The sequence below is a fragment of the Argiope bruennichi genome, chromosome 4 (genome assembly GCF_947563725.1).
Source record: "Argiope bruennichi chromosome 4, qqArgBrue1.1, whole genome shotgun sequence".
Lineage (NCBI taxonomy): Eukaryota > Metazoa > Arthropoda > Arachnida > Araneae > Araneidae > Argiope > Argiope bruennichi.
Window position 1 is genome coordinate 46,316,411 of NC_079154.1, and position 27,362 is coordinate 46,343,772.

General features: G+C 29.0%; 1 long non-coding RNA gene across 1 annotated transcript in view; it reads right to left on the reverse strand.

The window, feature by feature from the left end:
• Positions 1-7,477: 7,477 nt before the first annotated feature.
• The window catches only part of LOC129967029 (uncharacterized), an 84,472-nt gene continuing 64,587 nt past the window's right edge, over positions 7,478-27,362 (reverse strand). Inside the window, exons 2-3 of the long non-coding RNA XR_008784340.1 lie at positions 9,576-9,683; positions 7,478-7,575 (exon numbers count right to left, since the gene is read on the reverse strand). This is a non-coding gene — a long non-coding RNA (uncharacterized LOC129967029). The remainder of the gene's footprint in view (positions 7,576-9,575; positions 9,684-27,362) is intronic.

Sequence of the window (27,362 nt, forward strand, 5' to 3'; positions counted from 1 at the left end):
GATAACTTAGAAGGAATTCTGATAGATAAATAAAGTTTTGACAATTCATTCAGGATATAATAAGAAGAAAAGGATATCAGTTGTTTTAGAAAACATATTTCCTTTAATGCTGTGATTTCCAAACTTCATTTAGGCGGGTTCAAATTAGTAGAAGAGAGGGATGATAGGAAAAGGAGAAAACATGAAAGGCAGCAGGAAGTAAATAAATAAAATACAATAAAAATGAAAAATACAGTTGAAAATTAAAAGTTAAATTTTAGTTGCCCCCAAAATTCTGGCAAATTCTCAAATAAATGAGCTTGTGTATTATTAACAACATGCCATTCCCAAACAATAGTTAGGAAAGAAACTACTTTTTTGTTATTTGGTAATTTTTTCTTGGCAAATGATAAGTATGATGCGGTTAATGCACAAGTATTAGAAAAACGAATATACACGTTGGACGTCACTCTTTCCATGTTTGAAACCAAACTTTCGTACAGAAGGCAATCACAATTTCTCACACCAAATTTTCGATTTACTAAATTTGAATATTGCCTTTCTGAATTATAACATTTACCAAAATACAGATAGAAAATAGAGACAAAGAGAGAGAAAAAGCCTTGACTTATTTGATTCCTAATTTGATGCATTTCTACACTGTAGATGTTAAATCGGTGTATTAAATTTTATCATTATAGGTGTCTTCTTTTTGTAGTTATTATGTCAACTTAAATTCGAACAACCAGACAGACAGATTACCTTTGAATAGATTTCGTTCGAATGTTGATAGATATCATTAAATTTCTTATAAAGGCAATAATAATAAAATTCATCTGTCTAGTTTGAAATGTTTTAGAGGTTTCATATTCGTAGAGAGACATGCATAATTCCAATATATATATATATATATATATATATATATATATATTTCGGACTCGGAGAGGTCCAAAGCATGGAGATTCGTTGAAATCTCGCGTTCGAATTTTTTGACGATTAAAATATTTTTTCTTTAGGACTATTTAGTTAGAACCCTAAAAATCATTTTAAAAAAAGGAATGAATCGAAAAATAATGCTAATTACTTATGTCGGAATTTTGAAATTCTATGAATCAAAATAAATTGATTCCAAAATTCTATAAATCTTCTATGAAATTCTATGAATCAAAATAAATTGATTCCGAAATTCTATAAATCTTCTATGAAATTCTATGAATCAAAATAAATTGATTCCGAAATTCTATAAATCTTCTATGAAATTCTATGAATTCTATGAATCAAAATAACATGTCATCATTTAGTTAAAATAAATAATTTTATATACATATGCAACAATGACTGCAAGGTAAAATGTAGGGATAGAATTGTTTCCAAAATATCACTATAAAAAATGCAAAGCTGGTTCTCCTTTTCTTACTTCAAAATTCACTATTGTATTCTACGCAATCCGTGAGCTCGATTCCAGAAAAGCACTTAAGCACATTTTCTCAAATTCGATTTTGAATTCATAAAATAATTAGGTAACTAGTTCCTACTTGTTTTACTCTCTCCAATTTAAGAGATACAAAACAAATGATTTTATATTAATTATTTAAATATTTAAAAATTTTCTGGGAGAATATTAAATTCAACACACTTTGAAGGGATACAATTGCAGCTTAACTATAAGTTAGAATATGAAGTATTAAATATTGAAGAACCATTGTTTAAATTTATAATTTGTAAAAAACATATTTATACTTTTAAAATTCCTTTCATGTTACTTCTTATTACGAATAATATCAATTTAATACAATCAATAATGAATTTAAATTTTAATTGGCCTTTGACGATTTTTTTTTTATTTAAGTAACCCTTCGCCATTTCATATGATTTATTTATTATGACAGTGATGGAATTCATGTTTGTATGCAATATTGTTTATACTGAAACTTAGTGTTATAAATACTGTAAAAATAAATAAATTTAATAAAACTGATAAAAATCTTATTAATTATATTTGACAAATTACTACCATTATTTTTATAAATTATAATTCATAAAATTTGTTTGCTTGGCAATTAAGCTAATAATATTTTTACATTATCCTCCCTGCGATCCTTTGAATTCACTGGCCCATGGCAGCTGTCTAGTAAGCCGATTCGAAAACCACCTCTATATCCGATGAAAAAGATTAGTGTAGAAGCTAGAATCTTACTATTTTCAAAACTTCTACATTTCTAATTGATAGCTGTGGATGAATATAAAAAAGATGGGATTATTTATCAATATCTGAAAAACCGAACTTCGTTTGGCAGGTCCCCCCCCCCCGTAAAATCGTATTGTTTTCGACAAAAATATTTAGAAACGAATCGCATACTGATTGCATATAAATATTTTTCATTCTTACCTAGATATGAACTGGTCATTTAAATAAAAAAAAAAAAAATCTTGATTGCATTTAGTTGAACACGTTATTCGAAGCAATCTGCTATATTATAGTACTCATTTTACATTTTATCTATCATTACTTATATTTTTGAACTTACTCTCAGATTTACCATGGTGAAATCGAGTCCGAAGTGGCACTATATGACATTGTAAGCATGATAATCTGTAGAAAAAGAATCTAATAGTTAGTTATAAAAAATGCTTTTCTTTGTGTGTAAAATCACGGTTTTTCAGGAAAGACATTTATATAGATAAACTTAAAAAACGAAAATATTAACTATAAAATATTAACTATAAATTCATAGGTGAAAAAATAAAGCAAAAAACGGAACTCGAACCGAGGACCTAAAAGCATGCAACATTCATGCTGTTCTGACCATTATATTGCACTGCCTACACTTCAAAGCGAAAGTTGAATGTACTTATTCTAATAGTTGGTTATAAAAAAAGGTTTTTTTTCTGTATGTGCGTAAAATAGCGTTTTTATTAGAAAAGGCACCTATATAGATAAGCTTAAAAAGCAAAACCTTATATAAATATAAAATTTGATCCAAATCGTTAGAGCCGTTTCCGAGATGCACGAAATAAATGAGGAATAGGAATATTCGTTATATATAATATTCATTATATATAATGAGGAATAGGAATATTCGTTATATATAATATTCATTATATATAATGAGGAATAGGAATATTCGTTATATATAATGAGGAATAGGAATGTTCGTTCCTATATAATAGGAATTATTCGTTTAAATTTATAAGATAGTGTTGAAGCTCATTTATAGTGGGAAAGCGGCTCAAGATGAAACTTGAATGCTGAAATAGTTTAGAAGACAGAGAATTGAGAGTTTCTTGTTACATTAATATCCCAATCACACCTTAGTAAATGGAAATGGATTTGGCTTATCTAAGTGAAATATTGTAGAATTAGGTGCTTGCATGTATTTTAATCAACGAAATCTATTTACAAACATGCGAAGTATCTATATAAACGACAATGATTTTGGATTTTACCAATTTACTATTACTTTAATGTTATTATTTTGAAAGATTTCCATTTAGTATTATTGAGTTATTCAGCGTATAAAGACCACAATTCTGGAATTCTCCTAATTGCATTTTCAACATTCATTGCTATTTTTTGTTTGATTTGAAGAAAGCTGCTACCAAATCCCATCAGACACTTTTAGAAACTTATGGTGATGCTGTTCCGTCATATCCCAATTGTCGGTTTTGGTTTCAAAGATTTAAGAATGGTGATTTCGATGTCAATGACAAAAAAATGGCCTGGGGGAGAAGGAAAAAAATTGAAGACAATCAATTGCAAAAATTATTAGACGAAAATAGGCAAAAGTTGTAGAAAATGATGGTAAATATTTTGATTGCTATATATTATACCAATTTTTCTCAATAAGTGCCTTTTTAAATTGAAAAAAATGATCCAAATACATGCAAGCACCTAATAGATGATCGGACCTTCACAAATCAGTTTATTTCACATCAAAGCAAACTGTAAAAAGAGAGCATTTACTTTTTCTGATATTCGATATGCATTGAAATTTTTTACATAGGCACTCTGTCGACACTCATTATTTGTTGTCTGACAGTACACTGTATAATATATGTATATATATATATATCTATAATCTGTATGTATATATATCTATAATCATTTACTTAAATTTAATTGACTGTAAAAGCCCTAATAGAAGTCTTGTATCTTTGGATGTTTAATTTACAGCATTGATTCAACTCTTCATATATCAAGAAAACAGAATTTTTTGTTAAAAGAGCAGAATGTTCCTCCCCCTTTCATTCAACTGAGCCTCCCCTAGAGGACTTGACATTTTTGCTCAACCACAATATTTCCTTCTTCTTTTCTCATATATTTTTTCCTAACCCTCGTCTCCTTGCTCTTATTTCTCTTCTACATTTCCGAGCTCTGTATCTTCGATTTCGTTTACTTTCGCTCCAATGTATGAGAATATTTGGTGTGCTCGGCCTTTTTCGGAAAATTCCTATTGTTGCTTTGTTGGCGCTGTGTGATTTTTTTTTTTTTTTCCTTCCCATATTTTTTTCAAGAGGCTGTGTTTTGTGTAAGTTTGCGTTGTTTGTGTGCTCTTTGGCTTGCAGATTCTCACTCTACTCTTTTTTTTTCTATGATAGTTACACTCTCACACGGTGCCGCTCCTTTAGTAGGGTTGTAAACATATTATTGCGTGTTTTGGTAGCCAAGTTTTGTCGAAATTATCGCCAACTGAGCAACAGATTGTCTGAAATTTCTAAGACGCTTTTAATACTTTAAACATAATCAAATACCTAATTTTCAAATGCTGTTGATAAATATACTATTTAGTTAGATGCTCTAAATGACGTGAAGGATTATAATTTAATGTTTCTTAAATCAATGAAAGGACTATTGCATTGTATCCATTTTCTCTTTTATATTTTTATATAGAGCACTGGTCCTATTTAATATATATAGTTGATATACTAACACTTTAAATAAAAAAAAAGAAAACATGTAAATATTATCAATCAAATAAATATTTAAAGCATATAATATAGTATATTTAATAATATAATATATGAACATAATTAAAACATGTAAATAACATTCTTCAAAAACAAAAACTGATAGAGTTATAGATTGCGTATTATTGCGGGCACGATTAGAGTGGCCTTTTTTTATCAATATAGTCTTTTTTCTCAATATCAATAATATATTTTAATTAGGGGAAGAAATAACTGAATGTATGAAAGTTCCGTACGAGTTCCATAATACATATGTATCATAATACTGTACAAAACAAAATAATAAATTGAAAAGAAGAAAGGCAGTTTTTAAATATTTCAACAACTAAAATGGGGTGAAATAATTTATTTTAACAAAAAGAAGAATTTTTAAAAGCATTCAAAATTTCATGAAAAAAAGAGAGTAAATTATAAAATAAGTCTAAAAATTGTTGCTGCATATGTATACGAAGTCATTTATCTCTGTAAAGTAAATACGCTATAAAAAAGTAATAAAGTGATAGAATATGAAACTTACAGGAAGGGCATTGACTTTGTCGATTATTAAGTATAAGAACAAAATGTTTCTATTCAAATTTATTTTTTATAGAACAATTCAATTAAGCTTCATGTCGCATGAAAATAATTTTAGCTAATTAGATTGACGAAAATTCTTTATGAAATTGTAACTTGAATAATAATTTATAGTAATTTTTGATTATTAATGCCGGTAAATCTATTAGAAGCAATGATTTTTTTATACAAAGAAATGTAATTTCAAAAAATAATTCTGAACAGTCAATCTAAAATACATAGCTTTATACATAGTTTATACAAATTACACAAGAAAATTTTTATATCTACAAATATAACTTTGAAAAGTAATTCTGAACAGTCAATTCATAAATTTATACAAGCATATTTTAATACGAAGAAATCTAACAGTGAAAAGTAGTTCTGAGCAGTCAGTCTAAAATTCATAAATTTATACAAAATTTATGCAAAAGGTTTTATGCAAATAAATGCTATTTTGGAAAATAGTTTTTAACAGTCAATTTGAAATCCATAAATTTATAATCAGTTCCCAATTGTTTTGTTTCGTATAATTTAAGAAACTAAATAAATTTTATGATATTAATTATTTAAACATTCAATTTAAAAGCAGTGTGGCATGGTTTTTAAAGACGCGCTTCAGAATATAATTGAACCTGTCGTTATGAAACCATAACCATACGTAAAATACATTCTCCTATCCTGCGCACGCACACTCCGCCCCCCACGTAATTTATTTTTAGGGCACGCAATTAATTCGGAATCCCCGCTTTTATAGGACAGGAATAATATTTCTAACGCGAGGCAATATTTTTCACATTTCGATGCAGTCGGACACATCATTTGGAAACAAAAGAGCATGCAACACGAAACACAATGAACAACACTGCTAAAAGGAGGGGGGGTTGAGGGTGGAGCAGCAGGAAGAACGGAAAGAGAGAGGAGAAAAAGACAGCAAAAAAACTAGCAAATAATGTAAAAACATTCCCATTCTTTTCATTTGTTTCTACGATTGAAAATACCCACTTAATAAACATAGAAGATGTAGAAAAGAAAAAGATGGGAAGGAGGGGGGAGGATGTTAACCAAGCGAAGAGGATTTGTCCGCTAAAAATGCGCATATTTATCCGCTTTTTTTTAGTTTTTTTTTTCTGTTGTAGCCTCCTTATTGTTCAGTGGGTCCTTCCCCTACCAAGCATCACTTTGTATCTTTTTCCTTGTCGAAGAGAAGTCTATGCACAGCTTTTTCTTACTATTCCGATTCTTCTGCCTTTCTTCGAGTCTCTCTCTTGTAGCTGTACTTGTCAAAAAATATTTGCCGTTAATATATTTCTGATTTAAACGGAAACTGCTGCAAACGGTTTTTTCTCACATGACTACAAGCAGAACGGGAGTGTTTTTCTTTTTTTCCCCTCCCATTTTTGTTCCTTTTTTTATTTATTACCATGCGAATGTTGAGTGTGTTATTGTTTGTTGTTGCATGTATTATGTATGAGAGGTATTGATTGACCATGCTTCGCGTCTCATTCCGGTTTCGTTTTGTTCTTCCAGATCGTGCATATATTTAATTTTGTCATTTCACAATTTGTCTTCATTCAAATGAAATCAGTCATTTCTCTCATTTTTGTTTTAAGATTCTGTTGAATATGCTTGTACCATATACTACAACTCCCGGGTGTTATAATATGGAAATTCAGTTAAATTAAACCGAACCTATCTGAACCTTAAGCTCAAAGCTTGAGTTTTCCTCATAATTTAATCTTTTATTTTGATAATTCAATAGCAGAAGTATTTGCAAGAAGTGCTTCAGGTATTTCCAAGCCAAAATGTTCTTACTATTGTATAAAAATAGTTAGTCCCATCTTGGAGTTGAAAATGAGATATAGTACTCTCACCATGACAATCTGAAGAAAAGACAAGTTAGCGAATTTCAACACTATTAGATTATTGCAAAGTAAGTTTTCTAGCCTTCCTTGACCTTCTATAGCACAATCTTTCTTGTTCTCTGGCTTTAGTAATCCATCTTCTCATCGTGGGTAGATGGATTGCTGATGAGAGAGCTCATCAATGATTGCCAGATTGAAACGCACTGAGTAACTGGATAAGGAAAGACAACAAAATGATTAGCCAGGTGATTCGAACTAACATGGGATGGTGAAAGTTATGAAATACTACACATTTTCTACTGCAGCAGTTACACCAACTTGAAAGTAATGATAAAACTTCTACTGATAACGCATCAGTATGTCATGTGAGTAAAGGCTTAACTTGAGCAATAAAATTTATTAAAAAAAACAACTTTAATGGTGCACCTGAATGAATGTTTCGTATTGCTACTAAATTCTACAGGAATCAGTCTACATTACGTTATTATCCCAAAGCCCTAATCTGTTTCTCGATTAATTTGTCCATTCCCTCATTCAGAATCGATGTCCAAAATTATCACTATTGAGAAAAATAATAATAATAACGTCATCTCAGTGATTGCAAAAACCATGAACATCTTATATAGCAAGGACATGAAAATCGGACCATCACTATCTTGTTTTTTTTTTTTTTTTTTTTTTTTTTTTTTTTGCGAAATTGTTTTTCCTTAAACACTCATTTTCAAATGTGATACTTCTATAATACAAAATGCGGGGTTCAGTTCTATGGTAATTCTTTCCATTGAAAACCTCCTTTTTAACCAACAATAATAATTTTTTAAATTTTGTACCTAAAAATCCCTTATTTCATATTTTCAACACTTTTTTCTTACTTACGTTCAGTAGAACTTAGCTTGGGAAAATGAAACTGCAAACATAATTATAAATAAGGATTTTTATTACTTTTATTTAGTTTATTTAAAAATTATTATTTATTGCTATTTCATTTCTTTTGTAATATATTAAATACTATTTAGAAATATTTTCAATATGAAATATCTAAATTTTTGACGGAATTATTGCAAATTAAGATGATGCTGAATTGCTAAATTACCTTGATTTTTCACTGGTGCTGTAATTTCTGACAATAGAGGTTCGGAAAGTATTTAAATTGTACTTACGACAAATATTAATTGATAATCGTATCTCCAAGTTAGTTAATTTACATTTTCAATATAAAAAACTGAAAAAATATCAAAATATGCTGATATCAGCTACATAGTACATCACAATTCATACTCATTAGAATAAAGAAAAAGAAACAATTTCCAAAAGTAAATTTTTTAAAAAATGAGTAGCATTAAAAAATAAGGAGGAATAGCCTACTAGTCTAAGAAGTTTTGAAGAATTTTTTTCATCTCTTCCAAAATTATAAACAAAAAAAATTTATTTTTTTTAAATGTGACTTTTTAAAAAAAATTTCATTTCTCAAATACTATTACAAATAACAATCTAAAATTTGGCATACATTTAGGTTATGATGTTATCTAAGCTATGAACCAAAATATAAATGAATGATTAACCAATGCAAAGTGTTGCACCTTTGGTACCATTTTCAAAGAAATACATCAGCTACAAAAGTCTATGATTTTATACTAAAACTCTTTTCTATTTCCACAAATCTTGATTTATTCCTATATTTTTTATTTCAGTCACTAGTCAATATATCAATAATTTTAAATACAAAAGTATATACATTGCTGACATTTATTTTTTAATGAGATCGTTTAAAAAAGTATCAAACATTGGGCAAAAAAAAAAAAAATCCTCAACGTAGAACTCTCAAAATCCCCCAAAGGTCCCTAACGTAATTGGACACTTACGCTTTTAGAAACATGCATGCCCCGGTAATTTTTTTTCATTATTATTATCGATGTTCGGAAAATTATAATTAAGCCAATTTTGAAAGTGAAATGTAAGTTCTCCGCAGGGAAAAAAAAAGAGCTCGCCATTCACATTATAGGATTGCTTTGTGAAACCAATCCGGAAATACACTTTAACTACAGAGCAGGCTTCTTTTTTAGGCTTAGAAAAACAAAGAAACTGCCGACGTAGCACTTTTTACAGCTATGGTGAGTAACAGTCGCAACCTCAAAAGCCATAAAACTGTTCCTCTCTATGATTACTCCAACAGCTTTCAGAACGAACTGTTGCACACAATCAGGGCATTACCTGCAAGTTGCTTGGCTTCTTTTTCGGAATCCAGGTAGAGCAATTTATCCAATCAGCCCGCAAACTCAGCTCGCCAAAATCAATTTCCAATGTCCGCCAACCGGGAACCTATAGGGAAAGAATAGATCGATCAACTAAAGAAGTGAACAAACGTCAACCGAAGCTAGTAATTTCCGGAAGTACACTATGCTACCGATCACATCCGGGTTGCCCTAACGGAAAAGAAAATGACAACCTTCCAAGAGCAAAACTAACAATACTGCCGATTCATCGGCTTGCCAGCATGTTTCTCTTTCTTTTTTTTTATTTAGTCTGACTTGTATTTTTTTAACATTTTATTTTCTTATCGACGTTTTTCTATTTTACCTTTTTCATGTGTGTTTTGTCGGAACACGTGTTGCGTTTTTCGGAGAATTGATATTATTTTCGGTATTGCGTTGAAATGGAGATGACAGTTTATCAGAAATATTATTTTTATCAACTAGCTGTTTGTGCTGTAATCCTATTCTTGAGGAATTTTCTTTCTTTTTATAAACAGAATAAGAACAGTTTTAATAATATAATATATCTCCTACTTTTTTATAAATAGATATAAATATGATTTTAACTTATAAGAATGTACTTAATTTTGACAATCTCGTATACGTTGTATAGAGATAGTAACTGTCAAAAAAATTCGAACTCGAGATTTTGACAATCTCGTATACGTTGTATAGAGATAGTAACTGTCAAAAAAATTCGAACTCGAGATTTTGACAATCTCGTATACGTTGTATAGAGATAGTAACTGTCAAAAAAATTCGAACTCGAGATTTTGACAATCTCGTATACGTTGTATAGAGATAGTAACTGTCAAAAAAATTCGAACTCGAGATTTTGACGAATCCCCGCGTTTTAGACCTCCCTCAGATAGAAAAACAAATTTTCGTAAAATGTCCGTCTGTCTGTTTGTTTGTGACAAACATAGTTCAAAAACGCTTTGAGCTAGACGGTTGAAATTTTGTATAGACTTTGCGCAAAATTTTAAGATTTCTATCGAATTTTGAGTAAAATTTGTTCAAACGAAGTCCGCCTGTCCGATTGCTTGAATATAAGTTAACACGATAATTACAAAATGAAGAGAGCTAGATAGATAAAGTTCGGTAACAAAGACACCATCTATAGAGTAGACATTTGCCAAATTTTGAGCTAAATATAATTACGGGTTGACTGTCTGTCCATCTGTATTTTCAGAAACATGCGAACGTGATCATTCAAAAATGAAGTGACTTAAATATATCAAATCAGGTATGAAATTTTGTGATTGCAATTGCAGCTTTGTGTCAAATTTTTATTTCAGTTGGTTGAGAAAAATGTGTCTAAAATACAAATTTGACTTTTTGATATTATTAACTGCAAGGCAGGGATTCATCGCCAAAGAACTCGCCAAGAATGACACGATAAATTCAGTAAAAATGCTGATTTCAGGCCAAAAGTTAATATTTTGTAACTATTTGACGCCAATGATTATTCGTAAGTGCATTCTGAAGCATGACAATTTTATTACAGAGTATGCGAGAAGGTTTTGGGGACATTATTTTCACTGGTTAATTTTACAATAAAAATATTCAATCCTAAAGTCAGAATGAAATAATTCATAACATAGTTATGACATCCATATATTTTTACCTTTTGAAGCATTATACTGATTGGCATAATTACAGGGGAAATTTTGAACACTGATTTTGATTTTTTTTTATTTCTAAAATATCTTACTAGCTAAGAATTGAAAATTAATATTATTTACATGTTTTCAATTACTTCATAAATTATTCAAAAAAGGAACATCTAATTAATGAACTAAATTATAGATTAAATGGAATAATGTATATAAGCGTAATTCTCAGTAATATAAATACACTTCAACATTGCTTCAAAACGAATTATTTCTAAAATAGTTTATAGGAACAGGATGGTATTTTGATTTTACGAATGTTGCTTCACATTTTATTTTCACATTTTCTTTGAAATTCTTTAGGTATCGAAACATTCTCAAACCAGCAGTAGATAAATACATCGGAACATTTAACTGCTGAAAAGGGTCTTGCTTAAAAGAGTCGCTCAAATGAATCATCTTTCATATAGTCGCTCCTTTAAAACAAAAAGGAAAAAGGATATTACTCTCTATTTTTCTGAGCTTGGACTTTTCACTGAATAGCCATATAAACAACAATGTGCAAAAATACAGTTATGTAAAGCAAAACACCATCTTTTGTGGAGCAATGCATGAGAATGCTGTAGGTATAAATTCCAACGTCTTCAATCCAGATTGAGTGCAATTAATCACTTATTTTTTTAATCAAAACAATAAAAGAAACACTATTTACTATACATATAGCCATTTATACTTTCGCGTATACTTAGCATACAAAGGAAAAGTATTATAATCGTCGAAAAATTAAAAATCGACATTTTGACAAATCTTCACTTTTCAGACGTCCAAATTCCAAAATATTTCTTGAAAAACCCTTTTTTTTTCATTATATTTATCTGTAAACATGATAATTCAAAAATGCTTTGAGCTATATGGATAAAATTTGGATTTTACACCAAATTTGTAGTTATTTTTCAAATTTGAACTAATCCATTCAAGAAACCTGTCTGTAAAGCTGTCCGAATATAAGTTATTATATTAAGTACAAAACGAAGAGAGTGATATAGTTAATACTGAATGCGCAGATTTAACATCTAAATTGTAAATATTCATCAAGTTTTGAACCAAATCTGTCAATGTGGTAGCAGTCTGTCGCACTGTACTTTCGTAAATATGTGAAAGTGATAGCTCTAAAGCGCAATAAATATATTTTATATGACCGCACTGATTACGACTGCAGTTCTGCTTCAGATTTTAGTTTAAATTCTACTGAAAAAAAAGGGGTTTACGATATATATTCGGATTTCTGGTACTTATGTATTAACAGTATCCATGCTATTATTTACCACTGGCATAGGGTTAATAATTCACAAGAATACTTATTCGAAAATATGAGAGAAAGTTTCCGAGAGACAACTAATACAGATTACAGAGAGACAACTAATACAGTCTGATTAAAAGATTATTCATCTTCATTCAGTTTTAAAGCAATTATTAATGTTTCATTATATTTTCCTCTTTTTTTTTATTTGTCATCATATATCCTAATACACAAGTATACCATGTATTCATTTTTATATGTTCTGTATAAATAATTTTTATGCGTGTTTAGAAGAACATTTACACCTTTAAGGCATATTTGTATATATTTCATACAATTTTGCGCTGTTTTTTATAAACTTTTATGTATTCAGTCTTTCTTCGCCAACATTATGTTATTTTTATTAACATTATATTATATTACTAACTACCGTTGTTGACTAGCTGGTTATGTGGCAAAATTTAATTATAAATAAATTTCTAATACTTATTTTCTTGTATATAATCCCCCACACACAGAGCATCACTAAGCATCAAATTGTAAAAGAAATTGTAAAAGCACTAAAACCGAGTTAGCCTTATTGTTGTTCTGTTTATTATTTATATGAATCGTTTTAATGGATTATAGTGCCATTGAAAACGAAACTGCTTGGTTCATCCCTCTTATGACTTCGTGGTAATTCTGCTTTGATATTCCTATACAAATATCAAATAGAATTCTTTGATTTTCAACAATAATCGAAAATGGAATGAATGAATATTTGACGAAACAATGTAAATGGCACAAAAATCCCAATCAAAATTGCAACAAGGAAATTCATTACTGAAAAAAATTGAAAATAAAAAATAAAAATTGAATATTCTTGAAAAATTTGCAAGGCAGCTAAAAATTTGCTAGGCATATTTATTCAATTAAAAAAAACCATTTCCTCTGAGAAAGTTTGTCCATATATAAATCATTTTATCACTATGATTTGAAAGAAATTTGCTATTAAAGCATAATGTTTTTTACTTCGATTGGTCGGCTGTTACATGATAAGAAAGATAATTTAATAAAATGAACATTTATGATATTTCAGAGAAATATTAAAATGCCATAGAAGGAAATTAAAATGCATTGTTCACAATTTTCCGCCTTCTAAAATAATAACACATTTCAGTTACAACATGTGAAAATGCTAATAATTTATACCGTATGTAATCATAATTATACCCTAGAAGAATGTAAAACATCTTTTTTTAAAAAGTTTTTCGATATCCTGCCAGGAAGTATGCTTATAGAATTGTTAATAGATTGATAGATAATGAACTGTAAAACTATTATTTCTCTGGAGAGGAACAGGAACAGGAGACGCTATACGACTGATGCAGAAACTGACATTTTGACTTACGTTTCCAAGTTATCTTCATATGAGATAAAGAACTATTAATTCAAAACTCAACATTCCAAAAACTATAGGGTAGAGAATATTATAATACAGTATTCGAGGAGTACGAAAACTGTTAAAACAGTTATATGGATACTGTGAAAACTACGCCTGAAATTTTACTATTGAGCTCTTTTGCTGGTGAAATTAAAACATTAAGATAATTTATTGGGCATTGAAGGCTCATCATCTGACCAAATTACATTTCTCAGAATTGTAATTTCGACAGATGATTGTCTCTTTAATCGAAAGAAGAACCGTTAATCTTCCATAAGATCACTTTTGGAACGATTTTTTTTTTTTTTTGTACAAAGGTTTCATCATCAGTAGCAATATTTTATAAATGGCTGTTGTGGCATTTTTAGAAACTCGATTAGTTCCATTTTTTCAACGGTATATTGGGTAGTTATCGATAAATTTAGTTAGTTCTGATTGGTATTATGTCCCAAATAGATATATTTCCATATGAAGTACATGCACGATAGCCGGAAAATTAAAAAAATATATATATGTATATGCCACAAGTTATGAACTGGATCTCATATAACGAAGCATTGTTAAAAGAATGCAATTATATATATATATATATATATATATATATATCGAAGAATGCGCTGTTATTATTTTCTGATAACACTTTTTTTATTAATCTTAAACATTATATATATATATTATTCCTCAAATTTACTGTTCGTTTATTCTGAGACTACCACTTTTTGACGATTCTATATGACTAAGGGGTCAGAAGTCGAAAGATGTGCCCATTTCCGGTATTAAGTTTATTATTTAACGTAAACATCTCTTCCTTTCATCTTTCCTCTCACCCCTATTATGTCGAATAGAACCCATCCTAATGCTCGTGCAAAAACACTGAGGGTTTTAGAATTCGTTGGCAAACAATACACCTAACGGCTTGTTTATATACAAATCAAAAATATGATAAAAGGGTCTAAGTCAATAAATTTACCTTTTAACATCTCAGAAAATTTTATATATAGTAGCCTAAAACTTTTATGTTTATAAAGGATTGTAAGAAAAATGATTCATTCTTTGACACTTTTTAGCTATGGAAAACCATGTAAAAATTTAATTTTTGTAAATTTTCCATTATTATCTTCAACAGAATTCGAAACATTCTCATCATTGAGTATTTTATTTGATGAAAGTTTCCTATGACAAGTGTATGTTAAATGGTTAAGAATTGTAATAGTTAATAAAATAAACGCATGTTCTATATTTTTCGAGGCATCCTATATTATATATATTCTGAAGCTTAAACATTATCTACATCAGTGTTTGAATTCAATTCCATCCGCAACGTCATCCTATTCAATTGTAACTGCAAATCAATTAGTTTAATAATACAAGTTATAAACAGTTGTGCTATAATTTGTGATGACATCAAATGTATACGAGATACAATGTTTTATAACTGACATCCCATGGAATCACATTTGAACCTGTCTTCCTTATACAACAAATTTTATCATAAGCTCCCAGTGGCTCATGATAAATCCATCAATTTAAATTAATATGTTTAGTTCAAGCACATTTCTAGAAATTTAAAATAAAGATAAATATTCGAAAACATTATCACCTCATCAACAAGTTTCGTGATTTATTTTGGCTGACAATATCATAAAATGACGAAGAGAAATGTTTTCACAAAATTTGAACCTAATTTTTTTTCATATGAACATGTCTATTATTAAGCTTATTATTCCCTTTTATGGCTGCTTCATGGCTCTAACAAAGTATTCCATAGTAATTATCTCAACATTTTCTCTAATTTAAAGAGGCTGATACAAAATGTTCTATACAGGAAAAAAAAAACGGAATGGCCGAAGCATATTTTTAATAACTTAATTCCAAATATATATATATATATATATATATATATATAATTCAAATAATGTTGGATTTGTATTATATGTAAACATTAATTCGTTTTTATTAGCAGCTTTTGGCGACTAGTTAGTTCACTGGGATTGTAAATTTTAATTAATAGTTTCTTTTTTTATTAATATTTAATAGTGTTTATGTATATGCGATCTGCCATTTGCTATTTGCTGTCTGATAAAAATTGCAATATATATTTTGTGTTTATCTTAATGATTTACTCAACAAAAGTTTTTCAAACTTTAAATTTTTAGACATATAACATACGTTTAGAAGTCTTGCATCATTTTGCTAGGTGCACTATACATTTCCTTAATTTTTTCTATATCTTCATACATCCAATTGTATCACATGAAACACCAACAGTATTTGAATTGGACCGATTTAAAAGCATTTTTCACCATTACTTGATTCTGAAGTTAAACCTCAATTTTAAGTACAACAAAATTCCACAGAGGTTGTTGAAAATATGCTGAAACTATTCGTTAAGAAAAAATAAATCTAATCTTGATATCTTGGTTATTAACAATAGGGAGATATGTTAGGAGGAAATTCTAGTAGCAGCAATGAAAACGAATTGGGTTCTATTTCAGCAAAGAAATATATTGTATAATACGCTTAAAATTCATTAAAAATTTGTTTAAAGTAAAACATAATACGGTAGAAACTTGATACCATTAACCCTCTCATTACTAAACAGAGTCAATTTCTTTTTCAAACAAGGAATTGATGATATAAAGTAAGTAAGGGTATTCTTAATGATAATTTGTTTTACATACTGCATTCCTTGTTTGATACAGAAACTGGTGCATAAAGGGCCCCATTTGTATAAAACTTTCACGGCCGGTTTAGGGCGTATTAGTAGTGAGAGATTAAATATATAAATTCACGGACTCTAAAATGATTAAAAAAATAATAATTTTCTTGCTGCAATATTTTTCGGTCACTATTATGAAGAAGAGCCAAAATTTTTCTAATTTTTTTAATTAATTAAAATTTCTAAAATAATCGTCCCGATTCCCGATTACCTAAAATAATCGTTCAGATTCCCCTCCTTAATATTACATAAATGCGAAATGTGGCAGCTTCAGGTCAAATGTTATGGCTTACAGTACGTCAGCACCGACTCAAACAGATACATGCATATTTATCCTTATTATTAATAGAGATAATTTTCATTTTTATTTATTTAAATGTTAATATTATCCCCTGTTATAGCATTCAAAATTATTGTTTTTCAATTCAGTTGTATAAATAATATTTAGAATTGTAATCTATGAAAATGCTTAAAATTATACTTTGAACAGTTTACTTATAAAGTAGTTTTAAATGGGGGTGATGTATAGGGTAGTATACACGGAGGGGGGGGCTACGGAGTGGATTTCTTAAACTCTTTTACATCTTTTAAATTGCTGGATGTTATAAGTATCTTGGGTACAACGTGCTACTATGTAAATATATGTATCTATTAAATGAAAAATACGAAGATTCTATTAGCAACAACAGATTGCCGCTTTCATTTTTATTTACTTTCCGAAAGCACTTGAATAAAAAGCACACAGTCTCTTTTCTATTAAATATTCCACTTCTGTTCCACCAAGCGTTAAAAAAAAATTAACTGAGCAGTCACCGTAACATTTCGAAGCAATTTCATAACACGGTCGTACAAAAAGACGCCAATAACAATTCCCGCATTCGCGTTTCCTCCAGAACCAACCCTTCCGACATCGCGGAAGCTTAACGATTCCTGGACAAAATGAAGAGTTCAATGCACAGCAGCAAAACAAACAAAAAAAAAGCATCTCGCACATTGTTTGTTCTCACCCAATAATTTAAGAACATCCGTGCCTCCCGGGCAAAATCAGCCTAAATTTTACTGTTTCGGCAGGAGCACTTAAGAGCAGGTTCGCCTCTTCAAACAATTCGCCCGCTTGGTGCGAGACGCTTAAGGGCGTCTCGGCAAACACAGCTTTCGCTTTTTTATGTTCAACAAGTATGCAAATGAGAAAATAGGAAGAACGGATAATATTTATTCTGTTGTCTTTGGGCGATGCGATTGTAGGATACTCGACGCATTTGCGCGTTGGATAATTTTTCGAGGGGGGGGATAATGGAAAAGGGAAGGGGGAGTAAGACGCGGAGAATTTTCATAAATTTTCGCAGATGATGCTGATAGTACGTTGTTAGGAACAAAGAGTCGAAGGTTATTTAGAGGGGTTCGTTTATTACATCGGGGATGTTTGGAATTGGATACATTTTTAAAGGAAATTTCGTTAACATCGAATTAAAAAAAATAATTATGCTTTCGTTTAGTTTTGAGATTGTTATTTTCGTTTTATTGGGATAAACGAATGGGCTAAGGAAAATGAATAAAAATTAACTTAAGATATCAGAAAATGTTTAGAATGTAGTGTGAATTTTTTTTATGAGATACGTCTTTTAATTTTTGAAATGATAGTCGTTTCAACTACAAAAGAATGCGCTCCGTTCGACAAAAAAAAAGCATCATTCTGAATTGCAGTAATAAGAAAATTATCAATTTTCCTTATGATTAGAATTATGATGGCGAACATTTACCATACATTTAACTTTTACGTTTAACATACTTTTAACGTTTTCATTGTAAATTTGATAAAATTTTGGTTGCATTTTATTTAAGCATTAACAAGTAAAACTCCTTTAGAAAATACTTTTATCAGTGTTCTAAGCACTTTTATCAGTGTTTATTAAAGCACTTTTAAGGGTGTTCAAAAGAGCAAAATTTTTTCCATTTAAATTAAATAATACTTTAAATTTTGAGATCTATTGGTTCTTAAACTCAGTATCAGGTGGCGCCACTGGTACGAAATAAAAAGATATTTTATTATTATCTGATAATTAAATTCTAATGATATTAAAACAGGGTATTGTTATAAATAATGATATAAAAGTTTTCAAATGTCTAGCACAAATTTGTGACAAGCGTATATTAGGGGTTACCCGGCGAACATTCGGTGAAAATGCGAAATCAATACTCATAATGGTAGAAAAACATAAAACATATGATATTAAAATAAAAAAAATAATAACGAAATTTTTTATAGAATTGCTTATAATAAAAATTATTATTTATTATTACAATTATTTCTTAACATTGATTGTCTTTGGTATGAATGAATTATTTAAAGATTTTAGCAATCTAAAATGTTGCGAAAAATATTGATACAAAATATTTTTTTAAAAAAATAATTGAAACACTCTTTTTATTTTGTAAGATTATAAACACTAAAGCAACAAATAGATGACAGTTCGCTAAGAAATTGAAAAGTAAGAATCTTGAAGCAAGAATAAAATGAAATTCCATATATAATACAGAATTTTAGTAGCAATTTCTCATTTTCTGATCATCCACTTTCGTTTAAACTTCGCCATTATTTAAATTCCTGATAAATAATTTTGGAGCATTTAATGTGACAGCAGAATTCTATTATCCTATCCTGGAATATATATATATATATATATATATATATATATATATATTCCAGGATAGGATAATAGAATTTTTATATATAATTTATTTATATATATATATATATATATATATAAATCTCATGTCACGGTGTACTCCTCCGAAACGGCTCGACCGATTTTTATGAAGTTTTTTTGTGTATTTGGTAGGTATGAGAATAGGTTGTAAAGTATATTTCATAACGCTAGGTAATTAGGTTGTCATTAGGTTGCCTATCCCGTCATTCCACGTTCAAGTACGCTGATGAGATCAACGTTTGCTTGAAATCATCGCCAATGTGGTGTAATGTTATAAAAAGTCCAGTCAAAAAATGAACATGCGCGTCCAAATGCTACAAGATTCATCTGCTGTCACATTTTCGGACCAATTGTTAGATATCGACGATGGTAAAGTTGTTGTCTATGAAAATACTGGATGGATAAAATTGCTCACTAATTTCTGCATTATCATTGATTCGCAAAATGAGAGCATTGCCCGCATATTTCCCAGTGCACACACACAATACATGAATCACGCGTGACTGGCCGAAAGAGCCATTTTGGCAGCAAAAAAATGTGGACGATTGAAACTTCAAGATGCAGCAGTCATTGCCAAGTGTCTTGGTATCAGAAATTTGCGATGCTAACGAAGCTGTAAATTATCCAACAGTTTTTTAACTCGCTGGATTTGCCAGGCATGTCACCACACCTTCTACGACTGAACGTTGAATCTCCGTTTATTTTACTTCGGAATTTGAAGCCACCATGGCTGTGCAATGGCACGCGATTGGTCATTAAAACACTGATGAAAAATGTTATCGAAGCCACCATTTTGAATGGCAAATTCCGAGCAGAAAATGTTTTGCTGCCACAAATTACAATGATTCTCACAGACGTGCCAAATGAATTCAAACGCGTTCAATTTCCTATTAGATTGGCATTCGCAATGACAATCAATAAGTCGCCAAGCCAAAAGATGTCCGTTTGCGGCTTAGATTTGGGCACACCATGTTTTTCACACGCGACATGTTCTCGTGTGGGCAAACCATCGAGCTTATTTGTATTGGCTAAAGACGGACTGACAAAAAATATTGTAGACTCAATTGCTCTTCGAAATGAATATTGATTTTCTTTATTTCATTTTTATGCTTTAGGATAAAAAATATATTACATCGCCGTCTACAGAGCTCCATTCCTGTTTCTGCCATAGAACCCATCACCACACACGTAAATTCATTCGATATTTTTTAATTAACAACCAAAATATTCACTAGAAATAATTTATATGGCAGAACAACGTTTGCCGGGTCAGCTAGTATATATATATAATGAATATCTGGGTATTTTTAATATATCCTTTCATAAATATAAATATATGTTCTAAAAAATAGAGAATGACATGAGTTTTAGTCTTGAAGATGCTTCAAAACCACTTGGACTTACCTCAGTAATTATCTTCAAAACAACACAAAATTAAAGTGAATATTAAAAGACATTTCAGTTTTACTAAGAAACTCTTAACTGTTACTTATAAATAGTTTTATGATGGGAAAGTGACATTTATGCAAAATTGTTGATTAAAAGGTCAGGAGAAGAAATAATACAAATGGAAAATAAAACATTGTAATTCAAGTTAAAACTATGTTTAGGCTTTTGTAATAATATATGTGCACAGGAAGTCATAACATAAATATTGAAAATAAAAATAAAAAATAAATAAATCGCATAAGCGCTGGTAATGAATAAACAAATGGCCATTTTTTTATTTCATTTGAAGCAACATGTACTTCAAATTAACTGATTTTTTTGTCCGTTTCCAGATTTAACTTAGTCCAGTGCAAAGTTTTAATGAAAGAAAAAAAAAGGGGTTTTTTTTCGAAACTGTTCACAATACAGCACTGAACGCCATAACAAATTAATGTTAATTTCTCCCCCACTTTTCGCCTTAATTTTCTAGTAAATTGGAATGGGGAAAAGGCCGGGGAAAAAAGGGGAAGTCTAAACTGAATTTAGCAATAATTTGCGGCGGGCGCTGCGGTTCGACTTCGTTATGTGTTCTTCGCTAATTGGTTGCTTCTGTCACCGTTCCTTTTGTCTGATTCAAAGAAGCAAGGGATCTTCCACTAATTGAGGATGCATCAATGTCTAAATGCATTAAAATATTCGACATAGAAATCATTCTTTACAATAGAACATACGAAGAAGGTAAAGATAAATTTTTACACTAATTAAAGACATTTATTTTGAGATGTAGTTTCATTTCAATGAATAATTTTGCATGTTTCATAATTTATCAATGCGTCATCTTTCATGACATTTTTATTGGAACATAACAAAAAATGCGTTTAAATAGTTAAAGCATTTGATCTCGAGATTTTCTTGATATTTTTTGACTCCCTATGTCAGAAAAACTAATTCTATAATTATGTTCTTTTGTTTCTCTTTCTTTCTGTTTTTTGAAATGGATAATTTAAAATTGGTACCGGCTAAATCACTTGATTTTAATATATGTTTCATACACCAAAGTTAAATACTTGTAACATATTTTCAGCCAATTACATCGAGGGTAGATTGTTTGTCAGTCTATCTCTTTTAGTATATTTAGTATACAAAAAGAGTTATTTGAAAATGTAATAAACATTAAAGATTAATTTTAATATATTTATGTTCCTTGGATCGAAATGGTAGAGATGTATCTTATTTAGAATTCATTCGTCAAAGAGAAAAAGTGCAAATTCACACCTATTTTCCAGCTTGTTCACTACGTTACAAAGCTGAACACAAAATATACATATCATGAAAAAGAGGCAACACATTTTATATATATATATAAATATGAAACTATTAATATGCAATTTTATGAATATGCAGCATAATTTTGATTATGAAATATTTAATGCATAATTTTGAATATTTAATTCAATGAATTAATTTTAATATATTTATGTTCCTTGGATCGAAATGGTAGAGATGTATCTTATTTAGAATTCATTCGTCAAAGAGAAAAAGTGCAAATTCACACCTATTTTCCCGCTTGTTCACTACGTTACAAAGCTGAACACAAAATATACATATCCTGAAAAAGAGGCAACACATTTTATATATATATATATATAAATATGAAACTATTAATATGCAATTTTATGAATATGCAGCATAATTTTGATTATGAAATATTTAATGCATAATTTTGAATATTTAATTCAATGAATTAATTTTAATATATTTATGTTCCTTGGATCGAAATGGTAGAGATGTATCTTATTTAGAATTCATTCGTCAAAGAGAAAAAGTGCAAATTCACACCTATTTTCCCGCTTGTTCACTACGTTACAAAGTTGAACACAAAATATACATATCCTGAAAAAGAGGCAACACATTTTATATATATATATATATAAATATGAAACTATTAATATGCAATTTTATGAATATGCAGCATAATTTTGATTATGAAATATTTAATGCATAATTTTGAATATTTAATTCAATGAATTAATTTTAATATATTTATGTTCCTTGGATCGAAATGGTAGAGATGTATCTTATTTAGAATTCATTCGTCAAAGAGAAAAAGTGCAAATTCACACCTATTTTCCCGCTTGTTCACTACGTTACAAAGCTGAACACAAAATATACATATCCTGAAAAAGAGGCAACACATTTTATATATATATATATATATATAAATATGAAACTATTAATATGCAATTTTATGGATATGCAGCATAATTTTGATTATGAAATATTTAATGCATAATTTTGAATATTTAATTCAATGAATTAATTTTAATATATTTATGTTCCTTGGATCGAAATGGTAGAGATGTATCTTATTTAGAATTCATTCGTCAAAGAGAAAAAGTGCAAATTCACACCTATTTTCCCGCTTGTTCACTACGTTACAAAGCTGAACACAAAATATACATATCCTGAAAAAGAGGCAACACATTTTATATATATATATATAAATATGAAACTATTAATATGCAATTTTATGAATATGCAGCATAATTTTGATTATGAAATATTTAATGCATAATTTTGAATATTTAATTCAATGAATTAATTTTAATATATTTATGTTCCTTGGATCGAAATGGTAGAGATGTATCTTATTTAGAATTCATTCGTCAAAGAGAAAAAGTGCAAATTCACACCTATTTTCCCGCTTGTTCACTACGTTACAAAGCTGAACACAAAATATACATATCCTGAAAAAGAGGCAACACATTTTATATATATATATATATAAATATGAAACTATCAATATGCAATTTTATGAATATGCAGCATAATTTTGATTATGAAATATTTAATGCATAATTTTGAATATTTAATTCAATGAATTAATTTTAATATATTTATGTTCCTTGGATCGAAATGGTAGAGATGTATCTTATTTAGAATTCATTCGTCAAAGAGAAAAAGTGCAAATTCACACCTATTTTCCCGCTTGTTCACTACGTTACAAAGCTGAACACAAAATATACATATCCTGAAAAAGAGGCAACACATTTTATATATATATATATATATAAATATGAAACTATTAATATGCAATTTTATGAATATGCAGCATAATTTTGATTATGAAATATTTAATGCATAATTTTGAATATTTAATTCAATGAATTAATTTTAATATATTTATGTTCCTTGGATCGAAATGGTAGAGATGTATCTTATTTAGAATTCATTCGTCAAAGAGAAAAAGTGCAAATTCACACCTATTTTCCCGCTTGTTCACTACGTTACAAAGCTGAACACAAAATATACATATCCTGAAAAAGAGGCAACACATTTTATATATATATATATAAATATGAAACTATTAATATGCAATTTTATGAATATGCAGCATAATTTTGATTATGAAATATTTAATGCATAATTTTGAATATTTAATTCAATGAATTAATTTTAATATATTTATGTTCCTTGGATCGAAATGGTAGAGATGTATCTTATTTAGAATTCATTCGTCAAAGAGAAAAAGTGCAAATTCACACCTATTTTCCCGCTTGTTCACTACGTTACAAAGCTGAACACAAAATATACATATCCTGAAAAAGAGGCAACACATTTTATATATATATATATATAAATATGAAACTATCAATATGCAATTTTATGAATATGCAGCATAATTTTGATTATGAAATATTTAATGCATAATTTTGAATATTTAATTCAATGAATTAATTTTAATATATTTATGTTCCTTGGATCGAAATGGTAGAGATGTATCTTATTTAGAATTCATTCGTCAAAGAGAAAAAGTGCAAATTCACACCTATTTTCCCGCTTGTTCACTACGTTACAAAGCTGAACACAAAATATACATATCCTGAAAAAGAGGCAACACATTTTATATATATATATATATATAAATATGAAACTATTAATATGCAATTTTATGAATATGCAGCATAATTTTGATTATGAAATATTTAATGCATAATTTTGAATATTTAATTCAATGAATTAATTTTAATATATTTATGTTCCTTGGATCGAAATGGTAGAGATGTATCTTATTTAGAATTCATTCGTCAAAGAGAAAAAGTGCAAATTCACACCTATTTTCCCGCTTGTTCACTACGTTACAAAGCTGAACACAAAATATACATATCCTGAAAAAGAGGCAACACATTTTATATATATATATATAAATATGAAACTATTAATATGCAATTTTATGAATATGCAGCATAATTTTGATTATGAAATATTTAATGCATAATTTTGAATATTTAATTCAATGAATTAATTTTAATATATTTATGTTCCTTGGATCGAAATGGTAGAGATGTATCTTATTTAGAATTCATTCGTCAAAGAGAAAAAGTGCAAATTCACACCTATTTTCCCGCTTGTTCACTACGTTACAAAGCTGAACACAAAATATACATATCCTGAAAAAGAGGCAACACATTTTATATATATATATATATAAATATGAAACTATCAATATGCAATTTTATGAATATGCAGCATAATTTTGATTATGAAATATTTAATGCATAATTTTGAATATTTAGTTCAATGAATATGTACTATTATAAACACTTTAAAACAAGCAATTTCTGTTAGTTGAATAAATAATAAAAATCTTTATTTAGACTCGTACAGTATCGATATTTTAAAATTATTCTTTGTTCATATTTTTCAATGCTTTTATGACCATTTCATTATATAAATCATCACGATTCCCATAATTTCATTTGCATTCATTGAATAACAATTTAAATTTGCTTTTCAATTCATTTATTTTCAATTTAAGCAGTGTTTTTGTATTCATTTTTAAAATATTTTTTATCATATCCCTCCCTATCTGATGGAAGAAAATAAATGTGTCACTATTGGAAAACGTTCACATAAGGAATTCTTTCTTTGCTGCACAAATTCCGCAAGTATATATTGGAAATATAGAGACAGGAATAAATTGGTTAGCCTAAATGATATTTAGTTAAATGTCTAATTTTACTAGTATTATGACTTTGTTTCTAAATAGTTATCAATTTAATGTTTTTATTTTTAAAATTAATTTCTCTAATCGATATATTTAAATCAGAATTTAAAATTTTTACATGATATTTATGCATTTGATAAAAGTAGAAAATGCCTGGAACCCGAATTCCAAGAGAAAATTTAGGGTCTCAACAGTTTTCAAATATATAACACACCAAAAAAGCAATATTTTTATTGTTTTGTACACATTGGATAAGTAGTAGTTTATTCATGTAAACTGTGAAAACTGTGACAGTGTATAATGATAGTGAAACATAAATTCTATATTTCATCTTATATTATATCATATTTTCATATCAGAGGGCATAAATTGACTACATTGAAAAGAAAATTTTTATAATCCATAGAACTTAATATTTTAGATTAACTCAATTATTTCAATGATTGTATAAATAAAGATCATCCAATGAATGCACTTCTTCTCCTCAAGGCCACTTATTGGTCCAAACAATGAAATTCGAAATTTCTTAACCTGGTAAATTTTGAAAGCAGAAAAAAAAATATTTAAAATACTTATATTCCAGGAATATTTTATGAAATATGGCTATGGGAACTATCAGAATGTATTTAAATTAATTTTTTTAAACTTTTCCAGCGGTTCATTTAATGATTGGATGACAAAATGCATATCCTTGCATCATTTAAAATCAATCTTAAAGCTGAAATTTTACACTTATCTTCAAATATTTAGAAATAGACTGTCACACCACAATTAAAGTAGCTAGAAAAGAGTATATAGTAGTTATATATTTGAACAGATATATGTACTTGTATTGAAAATTTATGATTTTTCTATGACCTAAATATAAATTAGTAATTTATACTTTTGAGTCATTTAAAAAAAAGTTACCAAAGGCATTCTGTACGTCCATTAGTTGCATACTATAGCCCACTTCTGAAATCTTTCTTGTGCCACAAATTGATTCAATTCCTCCCAATATTTAAAAAAAAATGACCGAACGACTTTATTGCCAACCTCAACACATAACTGCCACAAAATAAAAGAAAAAGTCATAACAGAGGACTCGAGTATTTGATTTAATATGAACTAAACAAAACACGATAAGAATGGGGAAAAAAATGAAGCTTCACCAAATAGAATGCTTGCTTTTGTTTAGGTATCATGGGTGCAGGAGCAAGTAAACATCGGTGATTTAAGAAAAAAAATCCAGCAAGGAGCTCTCCGATAAAAAATAACCTCCTCCTACAGCAACAACACTAATAAAAACTGTGTTCCTGTTGCACAGGGGTTTCCAAATCACTGGAGCAAGAACACATCTAGGGTGGTAGGAGGCAAGAGAGGAGGTAGCAGAACCAAATGCTGCCTCCTCTCAATAGAACTGGGTTGTAGGAAGCGAATTCAATGAAGGGTATCAGCGAGGTCTGTGAATCGTGAATCTCATAATTTGATCAGCGGATAAAGATCTGATACGTGGGAGGAAAGGGGGGCAGGACATCGATTCGCATATCCATCCCCCTCCCTTACTA